General features: G+C 40.8%; 3 non-coding genes across 3 annotated transcripts; all 3 read right to left on the bottom strand.

The window, feature by feature from the left end:
* Nucleotides 1–4497: 4497 nt before the first annotated feature.
* LOC140330246 (U2 spliceosomal RNA) lies at nt 4498–4684 on the bottom strand. Its single transcript, XR_011920713.1, has one exon. It is a non-coding gene; the product is annotated as a U2 spliceosomal RNA (small nuclear RNA).
* Nucleotides 4685–7101: 2417 nt separating this feature from the next.
* Nucleotides 7102–7293, bottom strand: LOC140330258 (U2 spliceosomal RNA). The gene has a single exon (XR_011920722.1). It is a non-coding gene; the product is annotated as a U2 spliceosomal RNA (small nuclear RNA).
* Nucleotides 7294–12623: 5330 nt separating this feature from the next.
* On the bottom strand, nt 12624–12816 carry LOC140330250 (U2 spliceosomal RNA). Its single transcript, XR_011920717.1, has one exon. It is a non-coding gene; the product is annotated as a U2 spliceosomal RNA (small nuclear RNA).
* Nucleotides 12817–18080: the final 5264 nt, after the last annotated feature.

Consider the following 18080-nt stretch of genomic DNA (forward strand, 5'->3'; position numbering starts at 1 on the left):
TTCCAAAGGTAATCATGTGAAATCCTATCAAATGCTTTTTGGAAATCCAAAGTAACTAAAGCCAGATCTTTTCCTCTTTCAGATAGCCAAGCAATAATATCTTTCAACAGATTTAGATGTTTGTGGATGCTCCTTTTGGGTATGCCACATGTTTTTGTGGATTACTTTCATGATGACTTTTTTCATCCTGTTTACCAAAATCCTTTCATAAATCTTATAATCCACATTCAGCTGTGTTATGGGCCTCCAATTATTAAGCTCTTCTAGATTACTTTTTTTTTGGTAGTAACTACCTCTTTTTTCCAAGACTGTGGTATCCAATGATTTACAAAGGCTTCTTTAATAATTTCCTCCAGGTCTTCCGCTAAAATAGACCAAAATTTCATATAGAATTCTACTGGAAGTCCATCACTGCCAGGTGTTTTATTTTTCTTACTTTCCTTTACCGCTCTCAACACTTCTTCACTATTTATTTCAGTATGCAGATTGTTTCGTTCTTCTTCTAGTTTCATGTCTAACTGAGATATATTCTCTTTCAATATTTCCTCATCGATCTTCTTTCTTCCAAAGAGTTCAGCGTAATATTCCAATAATTTCTCCTTTTCCTCATATCTGTGCAGTTTTTTTATAGATTGTTTACATGCCGTGCTTTTTTTGAAGAAGAATCGATAGCATCTTTCTCCCTCTTCCAGTTTCTCTATTTTTGATCTATTAATTATCTATCTTCCTTTTTCAAATATTTCTTTATTTATCTTCTGTTCTATTTCCATTAATAAGTCTCCGACTTCCACTCCACATCTTCTCAAATTGTATAGTGCCTGTTTTCTTGTATTTAGTAGCTTGTACCACTTTTTCCTCCATAGGCTCTCCTTTTTTCCTTCTTCTATAAAGAAATCTTTTAGCTTTCTTTTGGCCCAGTCCCACCATTCACCTTTGTTTTTATAATGCTTTTGCATCTTTTTAATTTTTTGATATCTTTCATTAAATTTTCCTTCTATTTCAGGTATTTCCAAGAGTTTTGTATTCAGCCTCCATACTCCAGGGCCTCTTTGGGTACCAGGTAGGTAAATTTCACCTTTTAACATTTTGTGATCTGAAAAAAAAATTTCCACTATCTTTACTTCTTTTATTTTAACCTCTTTTTCCACCAATAAGAAATCAATTCTTGACTTGCAATCCTTGCCAGACCATGTATATCCTGGTTCTTTTCCATTACAACTTTTCCATCCATCTTTTAATGAACAATCTTGAATCCATTCTTCCAACAATTTTGAGGATTTATCTAATTGTACTTTTTTTGCCGTTTTTCTTTTCTCATCTGGCATAACACAATTGAAATCCCCCATCAATATTAAACGTCCTACTCCTGGAGTAAATATTTTAATCTTTTCAAAAAATTCAATTCTTTCTTGTTTTTCCCGGGGCATATATGACCAGAACTCTAATCAGTTCCTCGTCAATCTCCAACGATGTCAAAAGCGCTCTTCCCGGTACTATTTCTTGGTATGATCTAATCTTTATTTTGGGGTTTTTGATCAAAAGCCCCACTCCGGCTGCCTTATTTTTGTTGTCGCCCGACCATACAGATTTTCCTGATTTCCATCCATCACGTAAACCTTTGAAGTCAGCATGAAAATCCAACCCACATTCCTGGATACAAACAATATCTCCTTCCTCTCTTTCCAAATATTCAAATATAGTTGCTCTTCTCTCTGGAGACTTAATGCTCCTTACATTCAAGGAGTTTATTTTTAGTATATCCATTTTACATTAGTTTGAAAAAACTTCCTCATCACCAGTTTCTGTCTCCACTGAAGATGATTCTTGTTTTATCTCACTTCTCTTTCTTATATCCGTCACGTCTTCTGATCCCAATGTATTTTCCATTACTTCGTCTTCTTCTGTACTTATCACTCCCCCTCCTCCTCCTTCTCTCCCCTCTACTTTAAATTTTTTTCTTCTGCTTCCTTTATTACTTGGTTTGCTTTTCTCTCTCCTTTCTTTCTCTTCCTCTGATATTCTTGAGGATTGTCCCACTTTCCTCCCGATCGCCGGGCTAGCAGCGTCTTTAACACTTCCGCTCGTCTCTTCTTTCCCTTCTTCTTCGGAACTATGTTCCATTTGCATGGGCTCGCCTCCTTGTGTGTCCTTGGTTCCGCCTCCTGATTATCTTTTACCATCTCTGGCTCTGCCATCACTGGCTCTGCCTCCGGCAAGATTTCACTTCTTTCCGTCCTTTCCCCACGGGCTGCATCGGCGTAAGATTTCCTCCGACTTTTATATTCACAGTCTTTGAAGAGGTGTCCTTCTCCCCCCCATCCATTGCAACGCCTCTTTTTTTGACATTCTGCCGTGCCATGATCTAACCCTCCGCATTTTTTGCAACAGGGGTTGCTCTCTGGACAGTCTTTTTTCCTATGGAAGAAACGCTCGCACTTTGTGCAATAATCTGGCATACCATTATAAAAGAGTACACCTCCGTCTCTTCCTAAGAAGAAAACTTGTGGGATATGCATTATTTCACCCTCTTGCCTTTGTAATTTAACACGGAACTTATATTTTCCATTCCAAAACCCCTCTGCATTTTTTATTTTACCTTCATAAACCACAGATACACATCTTCTCCTCAAAAACAAACTCAATATCCGCTAGTTCCAAAAAGGGATTTTACATAAGTACGGTTAGAATTACTTCATCCATTTCTCCTAACAAACAAAAGGTCAAACCTGTTAACTCTTCATTTTCCATATTTTTCCTTAGATTACTACAAAATCTTCTATATTGTTCCAACGTAAAAAAAGACAAAAAAAAATCATTTTTCTTATATCTTTAAGACATAGAACTTCCTCTCTTTTAACTTGTAAAATTTTTAAGCAAATTTCGTGTACAAAAAATTTCAAATAGAATTTCTCCAAAAAAAGACTACTTCCTGAAATTAGAACTGAATTTTTAACCCTCGACTCCGCTGAGTCAGGGCAAGTAATTTTTGGACCTCTTGACGCCATTTCTTCGCCTTTTTGGGTCCATTCTTCAGCACCATAACACTGCACTGTTCCTTTTCAGAAACTTCTCCCGGCCATCGCTTCTCCGTTCTCTATCCAAAGGAATCCAGTTGTAAAAAGAGAATGCTCCACAGATCTTTTCCTCCTCTCCCACGTCCTGATCTTGGCCAAAACGATAACCCGTTAAGGGATGCCGATGGGCGTCCCCGGCTCAGGAAAAACGGGTGCGCTCGCCGAGAGGCTCCACCCTTTCGCAAGCTACAAAAAGCGGCGGCGGACGCCCCCAAACGCCACCCCCTGCCGGGACCAGCCCGGACCCCGCTGCAAAACTCATCTGCCCTGACCATCTCTTCTAGTTGACCTGACAGCACCTGCACTGGATTGGACCCCTGGCCCACAAAAGTGCTTTGCTTAAGGCCCAGGTGCTCCTCATTTCCCTCCGTCGTTAGCACTCGTTGTCCCGGCAGCTGGCTGGGCACATTTGCATGGCACCGCCTCCCCCCGCTGGCCCCCCTTCCTCTTGCCCCGGGACCACAAGAGGGAGACACAGACCGTCACATTGCACGGGACTCTACTCTGTGCTGCATGCATGCTCAAGGTGCTCAAACTTCAGCCAACAGACAGCCACAGCAATAAAAAAGGGAGGGAACTTGCTTGCTGACTTGTGCCATTGCTGCTGCTCTTCTAAAGCCCTTCACTGGCTGCATGCATCCCCTAGACACAGCTCTATACACCAAAAAGTCCAGCTGCACATGGGTGGCTCCTCAAAAACATCAGGCCGTCTGCTGTGCACTTCAAGCTGCTGTTTTTCCCAGCTAGCCTGCCTGCAATGAAACTAGGCCCAAAAGGAGCAAAGAAAGAAGCCAACACCTGCAAGCTAGCAATCATCAAGGCTAAGTCCACCCCAAAAATGTGGACCATTTGGGTAAACGACGTGGCCCATCCTAAAAATGCACCAAGGAAGCACACATGACAAAACACAAGGCAAGAAAGCAAAGCAAAAACAAAAAAAGAAGAATTCCAAAATAAAATAAAATAACATACAATGAAATAAATAAATAAATAACTAAATAAAATACATAAATATGTAATAAAAACAAAGACATGGGAGGCCAAAAGTCAATGAAGCAATGAATTCCAAAACAATGGGACATTATTGACAAACATTGCCTTTATTTACAGTTCAGCAATCTTGATCATACAGATAACATCATACAAAATCGGCTTACAATACAATGTAAGGGCACAGGCAGCATATAATACAGGCAGGGGTTAAACACAGTTGGAGCACAGCAAAAATGGAAAGAGCAGGCAGGATAGATAGATAGGATGGCTGCTGATTGCCACCAAAGCAGTTAACTAACGGCATTAGTAAAGCAAAGTCCCAACAATAGGTGTCACACTAGACTGTCTGGCCGTGTCCTTCTTGTCTGACTCTTCTTCAGAGTTGCTGTGCTGCTGATTGTGCTCAGTCTGTTTTTGGAATACTGTATTAGAGAGTTGCACCGGTCCTGGAGGTACTGCACTACCAGGTCTATGCGTGGAGTGGACAGAGCAAGCTCTTCTTCCATCTCCCTGTTCTAAAAATCTATTTATTATATGGTCCCCAGATCAGGGACGTATCAGATATTAAACTGATAAGAACAGATTTTTTTTTTTTAATATTTTTATTAAGAAAATACACATTGTGGGGTACCCTCAGCTCAGCCAAAGGGCAAACCCCCATACTTTCATCATCATAAAAATCACATTATTTTAAACACAAATTTACAAGAACCAAAAGTTTACTCATTTACATTATTTACACAATCTTGTTTTCTATAATTCCTAACATCAAAGAAAAACTGTTTCAAATAATCAACATCAAAAGGAACTCTTGTTGCCTTTAGGAAAATCTATCACTATAATAGAATCCCATTTTCCCCCATTCAGGCATTTCATCAAATCAAGAAATTAAAGTCATCCTCCCCTTCTTACAAATATGATACAACAAAAAAAGACACAATTCATCTTCTTGTTCCGAATCCCAATTGTCAACCAAAATGCATAACCATCTAGGTCAGGGGTGTCCAAACTTTTTTTAAAGAGGGCCAGATTGGATGAAGTGAACATGCCGGAGGGCCGAACATTTTTCCGAACATTCTTTGAACAATTACAAGGAAGCCCGATCCTGACATCACCGCCCTCCCTCCTGTGGCAGACAGTCTTCTGCTTGCCGCCCTCAATCAAAAGGGAGGGCCGTGGGAGGGCCGCAATTACACAGAGCAGGGAGGGCTGTTAGAGGGCCATATTAAACCGCCCCGCGGGCCGGACTTTGGACATGCCTGATCTAGGTATTGAAAAAATCTCCTGTAACCCCCTATAGAGTTTAAATAGTTTTACCTTTTCCATCCAATAAAATAAAGTTTTTGCGTCTGCACTACCAAAATACCTCTTGATTTCCTCTTTTAAAAACACCAAATCTTCTTTAATACTTTGACTATTAATTAAATGCGAAAAATTCTCCTTGTCTCTTACCCTTACTTCCAACTCAGCACTTTCCTTCTGTTTTAATTCTTTATCACTTCTTGTTTCTACCTTCCTTTTCACCATTGATGTACTAGCCTCAGAAATGCTAACTGAAGCCACCTCCTCTTCCATACTATCCTCTTCATCTATCTCTTTCTCTTTCACAACCTGTGCAGCTTTTACCTCAACCAATTTTTCTAAGGCTTGTAATGCTCCCGCTGTTATATCTATCTCTTCTTTTTTTTTTTCCCTTAAACTCCCTCCCTCTTCTTTCTTCTGCACTTTTTTTTTATTGAATCTCCACTGGGTTCCTTCCTTTTCACTCCTTCCCTTTTAGGACAATTTTTATACAGGTGTCCCACATCATTATACAGATTACATTTCTTTCCAACAGCACACTTCATTGCACCATGCTCCATGGATCCACATATGCCACAAATTTGCAACTTACAATCCTCTTTTCTCATGTCCATAATTTTTACAATTACGACAAAAAACTCCCATCCCTGGGAAGAATAGTTCTCCATTTACAGTTCCTATATGAAACTTGGCCGGGGGTCTTTTATTCTCTTTAAACTTTACCGTAAATTTCCATTTCCCAGTCCAAATACCAAAATTCAAAAAGAAAATAATGTCCTCTACTTAGATATAGGGAGAAAACATCCTGACCACAATCATTACCTCCTTATCCTGGTGTGGTATTACCTTCACTTTATCAGCTTCCATTTCAGATTTCTTCCTTTTCCAACATGACAAAAAGTCCTTATAGACGATTTCCGTACTAAAAACCACATCAAAAGTTTCCCACTTGGGAAACTCGTAAATTGCAATCATTTCCTGTTTCTCGACTCCACAAAACTTTCCAAGAAATTCTTCCACGAGCCAATTCAAGGGATCTACTACTTTAATCTTCCCAAGAATAAAACGAACCGCTCTTTCCAGACGCGCGTACCATGGTACCTCGTTTTTCGCATTCTGAGGCTCCTTCAAGGACTCTGCCATGCTTGCCCAAGCCTCCCCTGGCCTAAGCCAGTGAGGTGATCACTCTCTGTGCAGTCGGTGAGCGCTTGCCTCAATAGCAGCAGGGTGTGAACCCACAGGAACACACCCAGGCCGAGGTAGCTGGTCACCTACTAGCAAAACCCTCTGGCTGCTACCTAGTTTCCCAGATTGCAGCCAAAAGGCCGAGAAGCGATAACCCATTAAGGGTCCCAAGTGGGCCTGCCCCTGTGGGCCCAGTATGGAGAGGCCGGCTGTGTTTCCCAGATGCCCAGGCACACCTGGCTGGCAGGTGCCCGCCTCAGCATCTGCCTGTTTTGCATGTCCCCGCCTCCAAACGCCAGTCCGCCCGGGCACCGCCGCTCCAAGGAGAGAGCATTGGTGGGCTTAAACCTGGGGTGATATGCTTCAAGCAAGCAGGGGAGGGAAGGCTTGCCTGCCTGAAGCATTCCTCTGAGGTGGATCCCAAATCCCCAAGGCCAAAGGTTTGCCAGTCAGATGTGACATCTGGGCGTTTGCAGCCATTTCTTGCCATTTGCAGCCATTTCTTCCGGAGGATTTTGCCTTGTTCTGTCTTTGGAGGACCATATAAGAAAGTTGCACCACTCCTGGAAGCACTGCAATACCAGGGCGATGCGTGGAGTGGACCGAGCAAGCTCTACTTCCATCTCCCTGTCCTAAAAATCCATTTAATATTAGGTCCCCAGATCAGGGACGTATCAGATATTAAACCGATAAGAACAGATTTTTTTTTTTTACATTTTTATTAAGACCACACGGTTATCCTCAGCACAGCCAAAGGACCGCACGTGCATTATCATCATCATAAAAACATTTTATTCTATTTAATTTATTAAAATAAATAATTAACTAAATCTCACATTAGTATTCAAGGAATCAACTTTTAATCTTCTTTTTCTTTTTTTTCTTTTTCAGGTTCCTCTATTTTCCAATTCGGACATCTACTCCTGGTAAGTATCATTTCCTTTTCTTTTTCTCCTTTTCATGTCAAAAAAACGTTCCACGTTTGAAAATTCCATAGTCTATACGCCTTAATCTTCCCCTCATTCTTCTTGTCCAACTGATAGAAAGGCTATTTTGCAGCAGTCTATCACTTTTATCTCTTCTCCTTTGTATATACAGACATTCCTTATCTTCCATATAGCCATTTTTATACAATTTAGCATGATCCAACAGACCTCCTCTTGTTTCCCTTTTTTTGGTCCTCCTAGACCATATAAGACCCTGTCTTCTGTTATTTTTCCACATCCTGTCAAAATTTGAATAATAGATTCACATATTTTCCATACTTCCTCCGCAAAAGTGCAGCTCCAGAAAATGTGTACTACCGATTCTTCATTCCCACATACTGAAATTGTCTTGTTGGTAGGCATTCATGTGCAATTTGCCATGCCAAATCTTTTAATTCATTTGACAAACTTGGCGCATTTACTTTTGCCCAAATCTCACCAGACACTTCTTCTGAAAAATTTTTAACTATGCATGTCCTTTCTTCTTCTTCCTTCTTTTTCTAAAATTTCTTCATGTCCAGTAATAATTATATTTCCATGTTTTTTAAACCAAAGTCTTCTATTGTCTTCTCTATTATTTTGTAATGCTTTGGAGGATTTAAACACCATGGTACGTTCTTTCCTATTCTATACCATCCTCTTTTTTGAAATGTATATCCAATCTCATACTTCAAGAAAAAACTCCAATCATTTTCTTCTTTTCTAACTGTCTTTAAGCACTGAACCAAAAAATGCATCCAAAAATATTCTTTTAAATCCGGAATACCTTTGCCACCTTTTTGTACCGATCTTTGTACACTCGTCCTTTTAAGTTTTTCCGCCTTAGAATTCCACAAAAAAATGAATAATTTCCTTGTCACTTTCCTTAATATCCTGTCCCCAGGTGGATACACCTTCCCTAGAAACATTACTGTAGGCAAAATCACACTCTTTTTAACTACGATCTTTCCCGTCATTGTCAGTTTCCTTAAAGACCAAAAATCCAATTTTTTCTTGACCTTTTCAAGCAGTTCCTCCCAGCTCTTCCTTCCGTCATTTACTTCATCAAAATCTACACCCAGAATCTTCAGCGGCTCTCTCTGTGTTTCTATTTTAATTTCTGCATGCAGCCAATCTCCAATTATTAGACAACCACATTTGTCTGTGTTTAATTTAAAGCCGGAACCCGTACTGAAATTCTCCGTTATCCATACCATTCTGTTTATAGCACGATCTGTTGTACATAACACTGTCATATCATACATATAGGCTATTGTTTTAACTTCTATTCCTCCACTTCCCGGTAACATCGTTACTCTTATCACTTTATCCTTCCTTATAATATTCATTATTGGCTCTAAAGCGCATATAAATAAAATAGGTGACAATGGACAACCTTGTTTTACTCCTGATTGCACTTTCACTTCTTGTGTCAAAAACCCGTTTACCAATATTTTGCATGTTGTTTCACTGTAAATTTCTTTTAGCCGCTCCACTGTTTTAATTGTAAAGCCCATTTCTCTTAGTAAAGCCCATAAATATTCTTGTGAAGTTTTATCGAAGGCTTTCTGAAAATCTAATGTCACTAACGCCAAATTTTGTCTTCTGCTTGAATACCACGCTATAACATCTTTAATTAAATTTAAATGATCTTGTATACTCCTTTTTGGTATTCCGCATACCTGATTTCTATGTATCAGTTTACCAATTATTTCTTTGTGTCTGTTGACCAATATCCTTGCATATATCTTATAGTCAGTATTAAGCAATGTTATAGGTCTCCAATTCTTTAGGTTTTCTAAGTCTCCTTTTTTTGGTAGCAGCGTCACTATCCCTTCCTTCCAAGAAGCCGGCATCCTTTTTAACCTGAAGACTTCCTTAATTATATCCACGAAGTCTTCACCAATTAAAGTCCATAACTCTTGATATAACTCTACAGGAAGTCCATCACTACCTGGGGCTTTATTCTTTTGGCATTCTCTTAATGCTATCCGGATTCCTTCATCTCTTACATCAACATCCAATTTTTCTCCATCCTGTCCTTCAAGATTCTTATGCAAACCTTTTAAGTTTTCCAGCAACATGCTTTGGTCCACTTTTTTCCTTTTAAGAAGCCCTGTATAATATCCATGTACTTCCTTAATTATTTGGGCATTTCCTGTATATCCATTCAGTTTCTTCATTATTTGCTTATATACCCCACTTTTCATGAAGAAAAATCTGGAGCATTTTTCTCCCTCCTCCTACTTTTCCGTCTTAACTCTGTCTATTATCTCTTTCCCTTTTTCTTGAATAGCCTTTTTAATCTTTTGTTCAATTCCTTCTAGCAAATCCTCCACCTCCACACCACATTGCCTTAAATTAAGCAACGCCTGTTTTTTAATATTCAAAACATTGAACCATTTCTTCTTTCTTTCACCTTCCTTCTCCCATGAAAAAATTCTTTAATCTTTCTCTTCATCCATTCCCACCAATCCATTTTGTTCTCAGTAAATTTTCCTTTCTTTTATTTCCTGATATCTTTTAATAAATCTTTCTTTTATTTCAGATATTTGCAACAACCTAATATTTAGTCTCCAAATTCCCAGTCCTCTTTTGACTCCAGGTAAGTAGATGTTCCTTTTCAGCAATCTATGGTCTGAAAATATATTTCCCTCTAACTTCATTCCTTTTATCTTTGTTTCTTTATCTATAAAAAGAAAATCAATTCTTGATTCACACCCTCTCTTTTCCCACGTATATCCATCTTTTTTCTTATTGCCCTCCTTCCATCCATCTTTCAGTGCTGCATCCTTTATCAACTCTTCTAGAATCTTTGCCAACTTGTCTTATTGTTTCCCTTTTGTAGTTTTTCTTTCTTCCTTTGGCATCACACAGTTGAAATCTCCAACCATTACTAATCGCTCTGTGCCAGGTATAAACATTTTAATTTGCTCGAAAATGTCCACCCTTTCTTGCTTTTTCGCCGGCGCATATATAACAAAGCATCTTAACGGTACATCATTAATTATCAATGTAGTCAAGAGCGCTCTTCCAGGCACCACTTCCTGAAAAGATTTCACCTTTATTCCCGATCCTTTAATCAGCAATCCCACACCAGATGCTTTGTTCTTGTTGTCTCCAGACCATATCGATTGCCCTAATTTCCATTCTTTTCTTAAGAAACCATAGTTCGTATGAAAGTCTAATCCACATTCTTGTAGACAAAAAATATCTCCTTCCGTACCTTCTAAATATTCAAATAAAGCCGCCCTTTTATTCGGAGACTTAATACTCCTGACGTTTAAAGAAATAATCTTTAGCATTCCCATCTCTTTTTATTAAGGTGAGTATACTATTTCGTCTCCTGTCTCTGTCTCATATGACGATGTATCTCTTTCTTGTTCCTCTTTCAATCCTTTTGCTTCTGATGTGCCCTCCGATTCTGATGTAATTTCCATAATCTCCTCCTCCTCCGATATCTCTGATCTCCATTTCCCTCCTCTTCTTTCTTCAATCTTCTTTTTCTTTCTCCACGGTTCCTTTGTATCCAAATCCTCTGCTCCACCTATCCCTCCTTCTTCCTCTACTTTTCTTGAGAAAGTGTCTACTTTTCTCCCGATTGCCAGGCTTGCAACATCTTCTATGCTCTCCCTGACAAAATTTTTTTCCTCTGCAAATTTTTGCTCCAGCTGCCGGGCTCCGCCCCCTCCGGACTTCTCCACCTCTGGGGATGCCGACTCCACCTCCCGGTCCGCCATCTCCACCGCTGTTTCAGCTGCAGGTATAGTTTCTCCCGCCATTTTTCCCCGGGCTGCATCGGCATAAGTTTTAGCTTTATATGGACAATTTCTAAAAAGGTGACCCTCCTCTCCACATCCATTACAGCGTTTTTCTTTTTGACAGTCAGTTTCATTATGGTCTAAGCCCCCACATCTTCTGCAACGCACACATTCCTCGTATGAAAAAATCTTTCACACTTGGTACAGTATCCTGGCATACCGTTATAAAGGAGGACTCCTCTATCCCTCCCCAGAAAAAAAAACTTGGGGGAGATGTTTTATTACTCCTTCTTGACACTGTAATTTGACCCGGAATCTATATTTTCCGTTCCAAAAACCCTCCGTATTTTGCACCTTACCCATGAACTCCACTGTTTCACTTCTCCTTCCTAAAAACAGCTCAATGTCTGGTAATGCAACGTAAGGGTTAAACATATGTACAATAACAAACACATCTTCAGCCTCATTCAGCATACAGAAGGTTAGTCCACACAGTTCCTTATTATCTATGTTTGCCTTCAGATTCCTATAAAATTTATCATAGTGCACTGCTTTTTGAAATACTAAGAAGAATTCTCCTTTTTTATAATCTTTTAAGCACAGTACTTCCTCTCTTTTTACTTCCAGAATCCTGAAGCATATTTGATGAACAAAATATTTCAAATTGCAAATCTCTGCACGGACTGGACTTACTTGCACCAGTACAGCATTCCTCACCCTTGCCTCCATTGTGGCAGGGCATGTAATCTCTGAACCTTCAGAAGCCATTTCACCTTCTCGGATCCAAAAATTTTCCTCCAAACCACCGATCCTTCAGAAGTTCCCTCCTGTCACGGCCATTGCTTCTTCTTCCATCCCACAGGAATCCAGATGTTTAATGAAGATTTCTAAGATTCTTTCCATCTCCTCTTCCACTCCTTGATCTTAGTCAAAAGCCGAGAAGCGATAACCCATTAAGGGCCCCAAGTGGGTCTGCCCCCGTGGGCCCACTATGGGCCGGTCGTTGTGAGAGGAGAGGCTGGCTGTGTTTCCCTAGCTGGCAGGTGCCCGCCTCAGCATCTGCCTGTTTTGCATGTCCCCGCCTCCAAACGCCAGTCCGCCCGGGCACCGCCGCTCCAAGGAGAAAGCATTGGTGGGCTTAAACCTGGGCTGATATGCTTCAAGCAAGCAGGGGAGGGAGGGCTTGCCTGCCTGAAGCATTCCTCTGAGGAGGATCCCAAATCCCCAAGGCCAAAGGTTTGCCAGTCAGATGTGACATCTGGGCGTTTGCAGCCATTTCTTGCCATTTGCAGGCATTTCTTCCGGAGGATTTTGCCTTGTTCTGTCTTTGGAGTACCATATAAGAGAGTTGCATCACTCCTGGAAGCACTGCAATACCAGGGCGATGCGTGGAGTGGACCAAGCAAGCTCTACTTCCATCTCCCTGTCCTAAAAATCCATTTAATATATGGTCCCCAGATTGGGAACGTATCAGATTTTAAACTGATAAGAACAGATTTTTTTTTTTCCCTCAGTTTAGGATATCCTAAAAGTCATAACCAAGTTGTAGACATTCAGATATTCATACATCACAGGAAAAAAACTGAAAAGAAATAATAACTAAGAAAGTACTCTCCATTTTTGGATTTGCCAAATTTCCAAAGCCTTCTGTGGACCCAACATAATTCGATCTCGCCAGTAATAGGTGTACAGGGAGCTGAACCCTAACTTCACACAATCTCGTACACTAATATTGTCACTTTTGAACACTAGGATTCCCCGCACTTTCCAAATAGCCGACTTCATGGCACTCAGGAAACACCATAAAACTTTAAAGTCCTTTTGGGACAGACCTTCCCCAAATAGAATTAATTCATTGCAGAAAAAGCCAGCCCAACCCATGTCTTTAAGGATTTTTGCCACCTTTCTCCAAACATCCTGGGCAAAAGCACAGTTCCACATGACGTGCATGACAGTCTCCTCCCCTCCACATCCGGCTCTAGGGCACCGGGGAGACCTAACTAACCCTCTTCTATATTGAAATGAGCGCGTTGGGAGGCACTCGTTTACACGCGCCCAAGCAAGGTCTATTTGGTCATTTGCCAACCATGGGACGAAAACTCTTTTCCATACCTTCCTGACTCTTCCTTCGGGGAAGTTGCTTACGTTACAAACGGTGTCACATTCACAAATTTTGGCCAGAACAGCCTTGTGACTGCCCAGTATGTGGAAATCCATATGCTGTAAACCATACTGTTGTACCAACTTTTCTATGACGATATAAAATGTTGACGGGGTCCATCTATATGGTTTCCTTAAGTCTAGATGAAACCATTTATATTTTCGGGCAAAATAACCACACTGATATTTAACAAAGTCACTAATTTTCGAGTGGTTATGTTCACTCCAATTGCCAATTACAAACGCTAAGTATTTAGCACCAAGGAACTTCTGGAGATCTGGGACTCCTCTCCCACCATTGGCCTTGGATTTATACATATCGACTCTTTTGAGTCTTTCCATTTTTGATTCCCATAAAAAATAAAATATTAATTTAATAAGCTTCTTTAAAACCAAAACAGGTGGATTAAAAAACCATTGCAGGGTATAAAATCAGTGGTAAAATAACTTGCTTAAAAACCACGATTTTACCTTCGAAAGAAAGAGATCTTAATTTCCAAAAATCTAACTTTTTTTTTTAACTCTCTTTTTGGCTCACCACATTGTTAGAGAACCAGATTCCCAAAACTTTACATTCAGCAATGATCTGCAGCTCCCTTCTTGATCCCATATAAAAACTCCCAATAGGCAATATGCATGATTTCTTCAAATTCACTTTGAAACTGGAGGCACAGCAAAACCACTCCAAAGTCCTAAAGACCCTTTTTAAACTTATTTTTTCTCTTATCACTACAGAGACGTCATCCATATAGGAAATGCATTTTACTTGCTGGCCTCCACTCCCTGGTATAAAGAAACCTTTTATGACCTTATCCTGTCTAAAAGCGGCCAACAAAGGTTCTATTGCACATATAAAGAGAACTGGGGACAGGGGACAACCTTGTTTAACCCCACACTTGATTTTAACAGGGGGCGATAAGTTCCCATTTACCGAAACCTTACTTTTGCAGCCTTCATATAAAACTTGAATTTGTTTGATAAAATTTTTGGGGCATTGCATGCATTCAAGAACACTCCATAAAAACTTGTGCGCCACTATCGTAGGCTTTTTCGAAATCGAAGGATGCAATTGCCAGGTCTTGCGCCCTCTCCCTACAATCATTAATAATATCTCTTAACAAAGAAAGGGCATCTACGGTCTTCCTACCCGGAACTGCACAGAATTGGTCATCTCCGATCACCGATGTCACAACATTTTTTAGTCTATTTGCCAAGACTTTAGCATATATTTTGTAATCCACATTTAGCAATGTGATAGGGCGCCAATTTTTTAACTTTCCTTTGTCACCTTTCTAAAAAATCAAAGATATGACTCCTTCCCTCCATGACCGAGGGAGTCTAGCATTCCTCACAACCGCAGCAATTACCCTCATAAAATCGTCCTTTAAAATGTCCCAAAATTTTCTATAAAATTCCGCCGGCAAGCCATCATTGCCAGGAGTCTTTGCACTTGAGCACTCGCGAATCACTCGCCAAATTTCAGATTCCTTCAAATCTGACTCTAAAAAAGCTTTCTCTGGATCAAAAAAAAGACCCTCGATTTTTTCTAACAAGAAACACTTAAGGCATTCGTCTAAAATCTTTTCGGAAAACAACTGGTTATAAAATGACACCACCTTCTCCATTTTCCTCGCACCCTCCGTTTCACCATCAATAGTCCCCAAAAAGTCCTTGTTGCTCCTAATTTTTTTTAAAAAGAACCGGGAGCACTTTTCATCTTGTTCTAGGACTTTTACCCGACTATTAAAAATGATTTGTTTCCCTTTCTCATTTAAAATTTTTCTGATCTCTCTTTTAGTCTCAGCGATTTCTCCCTCCACCTCTACGCCTAGGCCTTTCAAAAGGTAACAAGATTGAAGCCTAGCATTGAGGTCCTGGTAGAAGGCTTTCCTAGCTCTGCTCTTCTTACTTTTCTTTATGAAGAAATGTTTAAAGCAACATTTGAGCTCATCCTACCACTGGACTATGTCAGATACATGCCTACATTCAGCCTTCCACACAGGGTATGACTTTCTAAAGTCGCGGCATACATCCTCCTCGCATACCAGCAGGGTATTCAGTTTCCAATAGCTAGAAACTTTCTTTTCACTGGAACCCGGGCACACAATACACTCCACACTTTTATGATCCGAGAAGCCATTTACCCTACTCTTGAAATGGCTTAACTTCAGCCCCGAGGAAACAAACAAATAGTCTAGACGGGACTCAACATGTCCGTTAGACCACGTCCAGAAATGTTGTTCGTCCTCACCACAGACCGCCCATGCATCCTCAAGACCATTAGACATCAGGATCTCTTTTATCACCTTGGCAGACCCATCAAATTTCCTCCCACCACCTGTTCTGACTTGGGGTTTGGTGGCATCGCCAACCTTCTGTCTGTCTACCCCTAGACTACCTTGTGTTGTGGTGGCAAAGCCAGCCTTCTGACTATCTAACACCACCCCACAGTTCAGGTCGCCACCCAAAATCAAAGGGTCACTTCCCACCAGGAAGAGACTGAGATCCACAAATAACTCCATTCTCTCTTCTTTTTTGGTTGATGCATAGACACACAACACTCTGATCACAAAATCATTCTTTTGCAGTTTCACTAGTAAGGCCCTTCCAGGATGAATCTCTATTTCCTCAAGTTTCTGCCAATCCATACTCCACAATTTTCCTACTCCAGAGTTTTTATTTTTCGATCCCGCCAGAGAAAATGCAACCATATTTCCACGGATACTTAAAATCCGCATAATCTAGGCTAAAACCAATCTGGCACTCTTGTAAACAAATAATGTAAAATTTCTCACATTCGAAAAAGTCATACACGTGCGCTTTCTCACATCACTTATTCCTCTGATATTAAGAAATACGATTTTAAACTGCAGCCTGCCTCTGGGGGCCCGCACTATTCCCATCGTCCCCTGCGGCTGGCGTGTAGGTATCAATTATTTCAGAAGGCCGTGCAGCACACACTTTCTATAGTAAAGGAGTCTGAATCCTCAGATGAGGATAACACCCCCAAAATAGGACTTCCAAAATCCGCACTACTTTCCTCAATGGTGTAACCAACTTTCTTACTATTGCACTCCTCAATCTCCTCCATCTTCCGTTTTTTGTTTTTTAAATCAACTTCCATCTGTTCTCCTCTTCCCCCTTCCACCTCCAGGGAAGACACAACTCCACTTTTCTCCCCACCATCAGTTTCCATATCATTTGCGCTAGGAAGTTCCCCAACAAGGGACCTCAGAGCGCCCAAAGCCTCAGGGTTGACCCCATCGCTTTCAACAACTTGTTGTTCTGTTGAGCTCACATTCGCCATTTCAGGAACCACCTGTCTAGCATTCCCCACTTCCTCCTCCCCACTGGGCGCACTCTCACACAGGCTTCCATATGGCTCTGCTCCACCATCCCCTCAATTACTTCTCTCACCTTTTTCACTGGACAATCTTTCCTCTGTTGAATCGAGTCCACGCAGTCGCGGAATCTATCACAATCTCCAGTTCTGTGGCCATTTTGCCTGCAGCTTTTACAATAATCATGCATTCCATTGAAAAAAAAGAAAACCCCGCTTTCTCCCAATGGAAAAAACAGGGGGAGGGGTCACAATGCCCCCTTCCTCATTGTCATCTTTTTTAAAAGAAACTAAGAATTTTCTTTTCCCATTCCAGATGCCTAATTCTCCAACCCACTCTCCTTTATATTCGACTTTGTCACAAAATTTGAACAGGAAATCTTCAATATTCTCTTCTGGAACGAAAGGGTCGTACATATGTACCACCACCATCCGTAACCCGAACTGAAATAATGGGCACAATCTGATGCCCTTAAAGGCAGGATCACTCCTCCTAGCCTCATATCTTTTAAAGGCGTTAGTACACGCCGAAATATTGTTAAACGTAAAATCATAAAGCCCTCTACCTTTGAAGGCTTGGGCACAGTGTATATTTTTTTTTTTTTTTATCGAATCTCACGATCCGTGCTAAAACACACCCCGTGACGGTAAAAAAGTGTTAGTGCAAAAACACCACACAAAAAACGTGCACTGGGGTACTATTTGGTAATCCCTCCTCAAAAGAGGAAGGGCCACCCTTTTTCTCCAAACCCTCCGAAGCGAAGCTCCAGACGAGGGCTGGATACTAAGCCCACCCAGCCGAAGCCGGGATGGACACACATGTCCCCCTGACCGAAGCCAGAGAGGGGCCTTTTCTCTCTGGTACCCGCCCATGCAGGTCCCACAAGATACTAAGCTGGGAGCTCTCCCGAAGAGAGACTCCCACTGAGGGAGAGCACCTGGTTTTTAGGCCAAGGCACTCTCCAAGACTTCAGGGCTAGCCCATAAGGGAATAGCACCCTCCATCAAAAAGTGGCACACAAATACCAAATAACAGTGTATATTTTCTTTGCTCAACCCGCAAATTTCCAGCAATAATTTTTGAAAAACAAATCTTATGTCCTTTACCTCTCTCACCAAGGCGTCCACCAGTACTCTTATGGTGTCCTTGATCCACTGTTGGTCAAAAGAATTGGTGTCTTCCATGGCTTCTGGAAAACTAAAGAGGGTGACAAAGAGAAAAAAAATCAAGAAAATCCTGGTGAAAGCACCAGACCAAGTGCAAAAAAAGAAAATGGAAAAGAGAGTCCTTCCTGGCTCT

Source organism: Pyxicephalus adspersus, chromosome 4 (assembly GCF_032062135.1).
Source record: "Pyxicephalus adspersus chromosome 4, UCB_Pads_2.0, whole genome shotgun sequence".
Taxonomy (NCBI): Eukaryota; Metazoa; Chordata; class Amphibia; order Anura; family Pyxicephalidae; genus Pyxicephalus; species Pyxicephalus adspersus.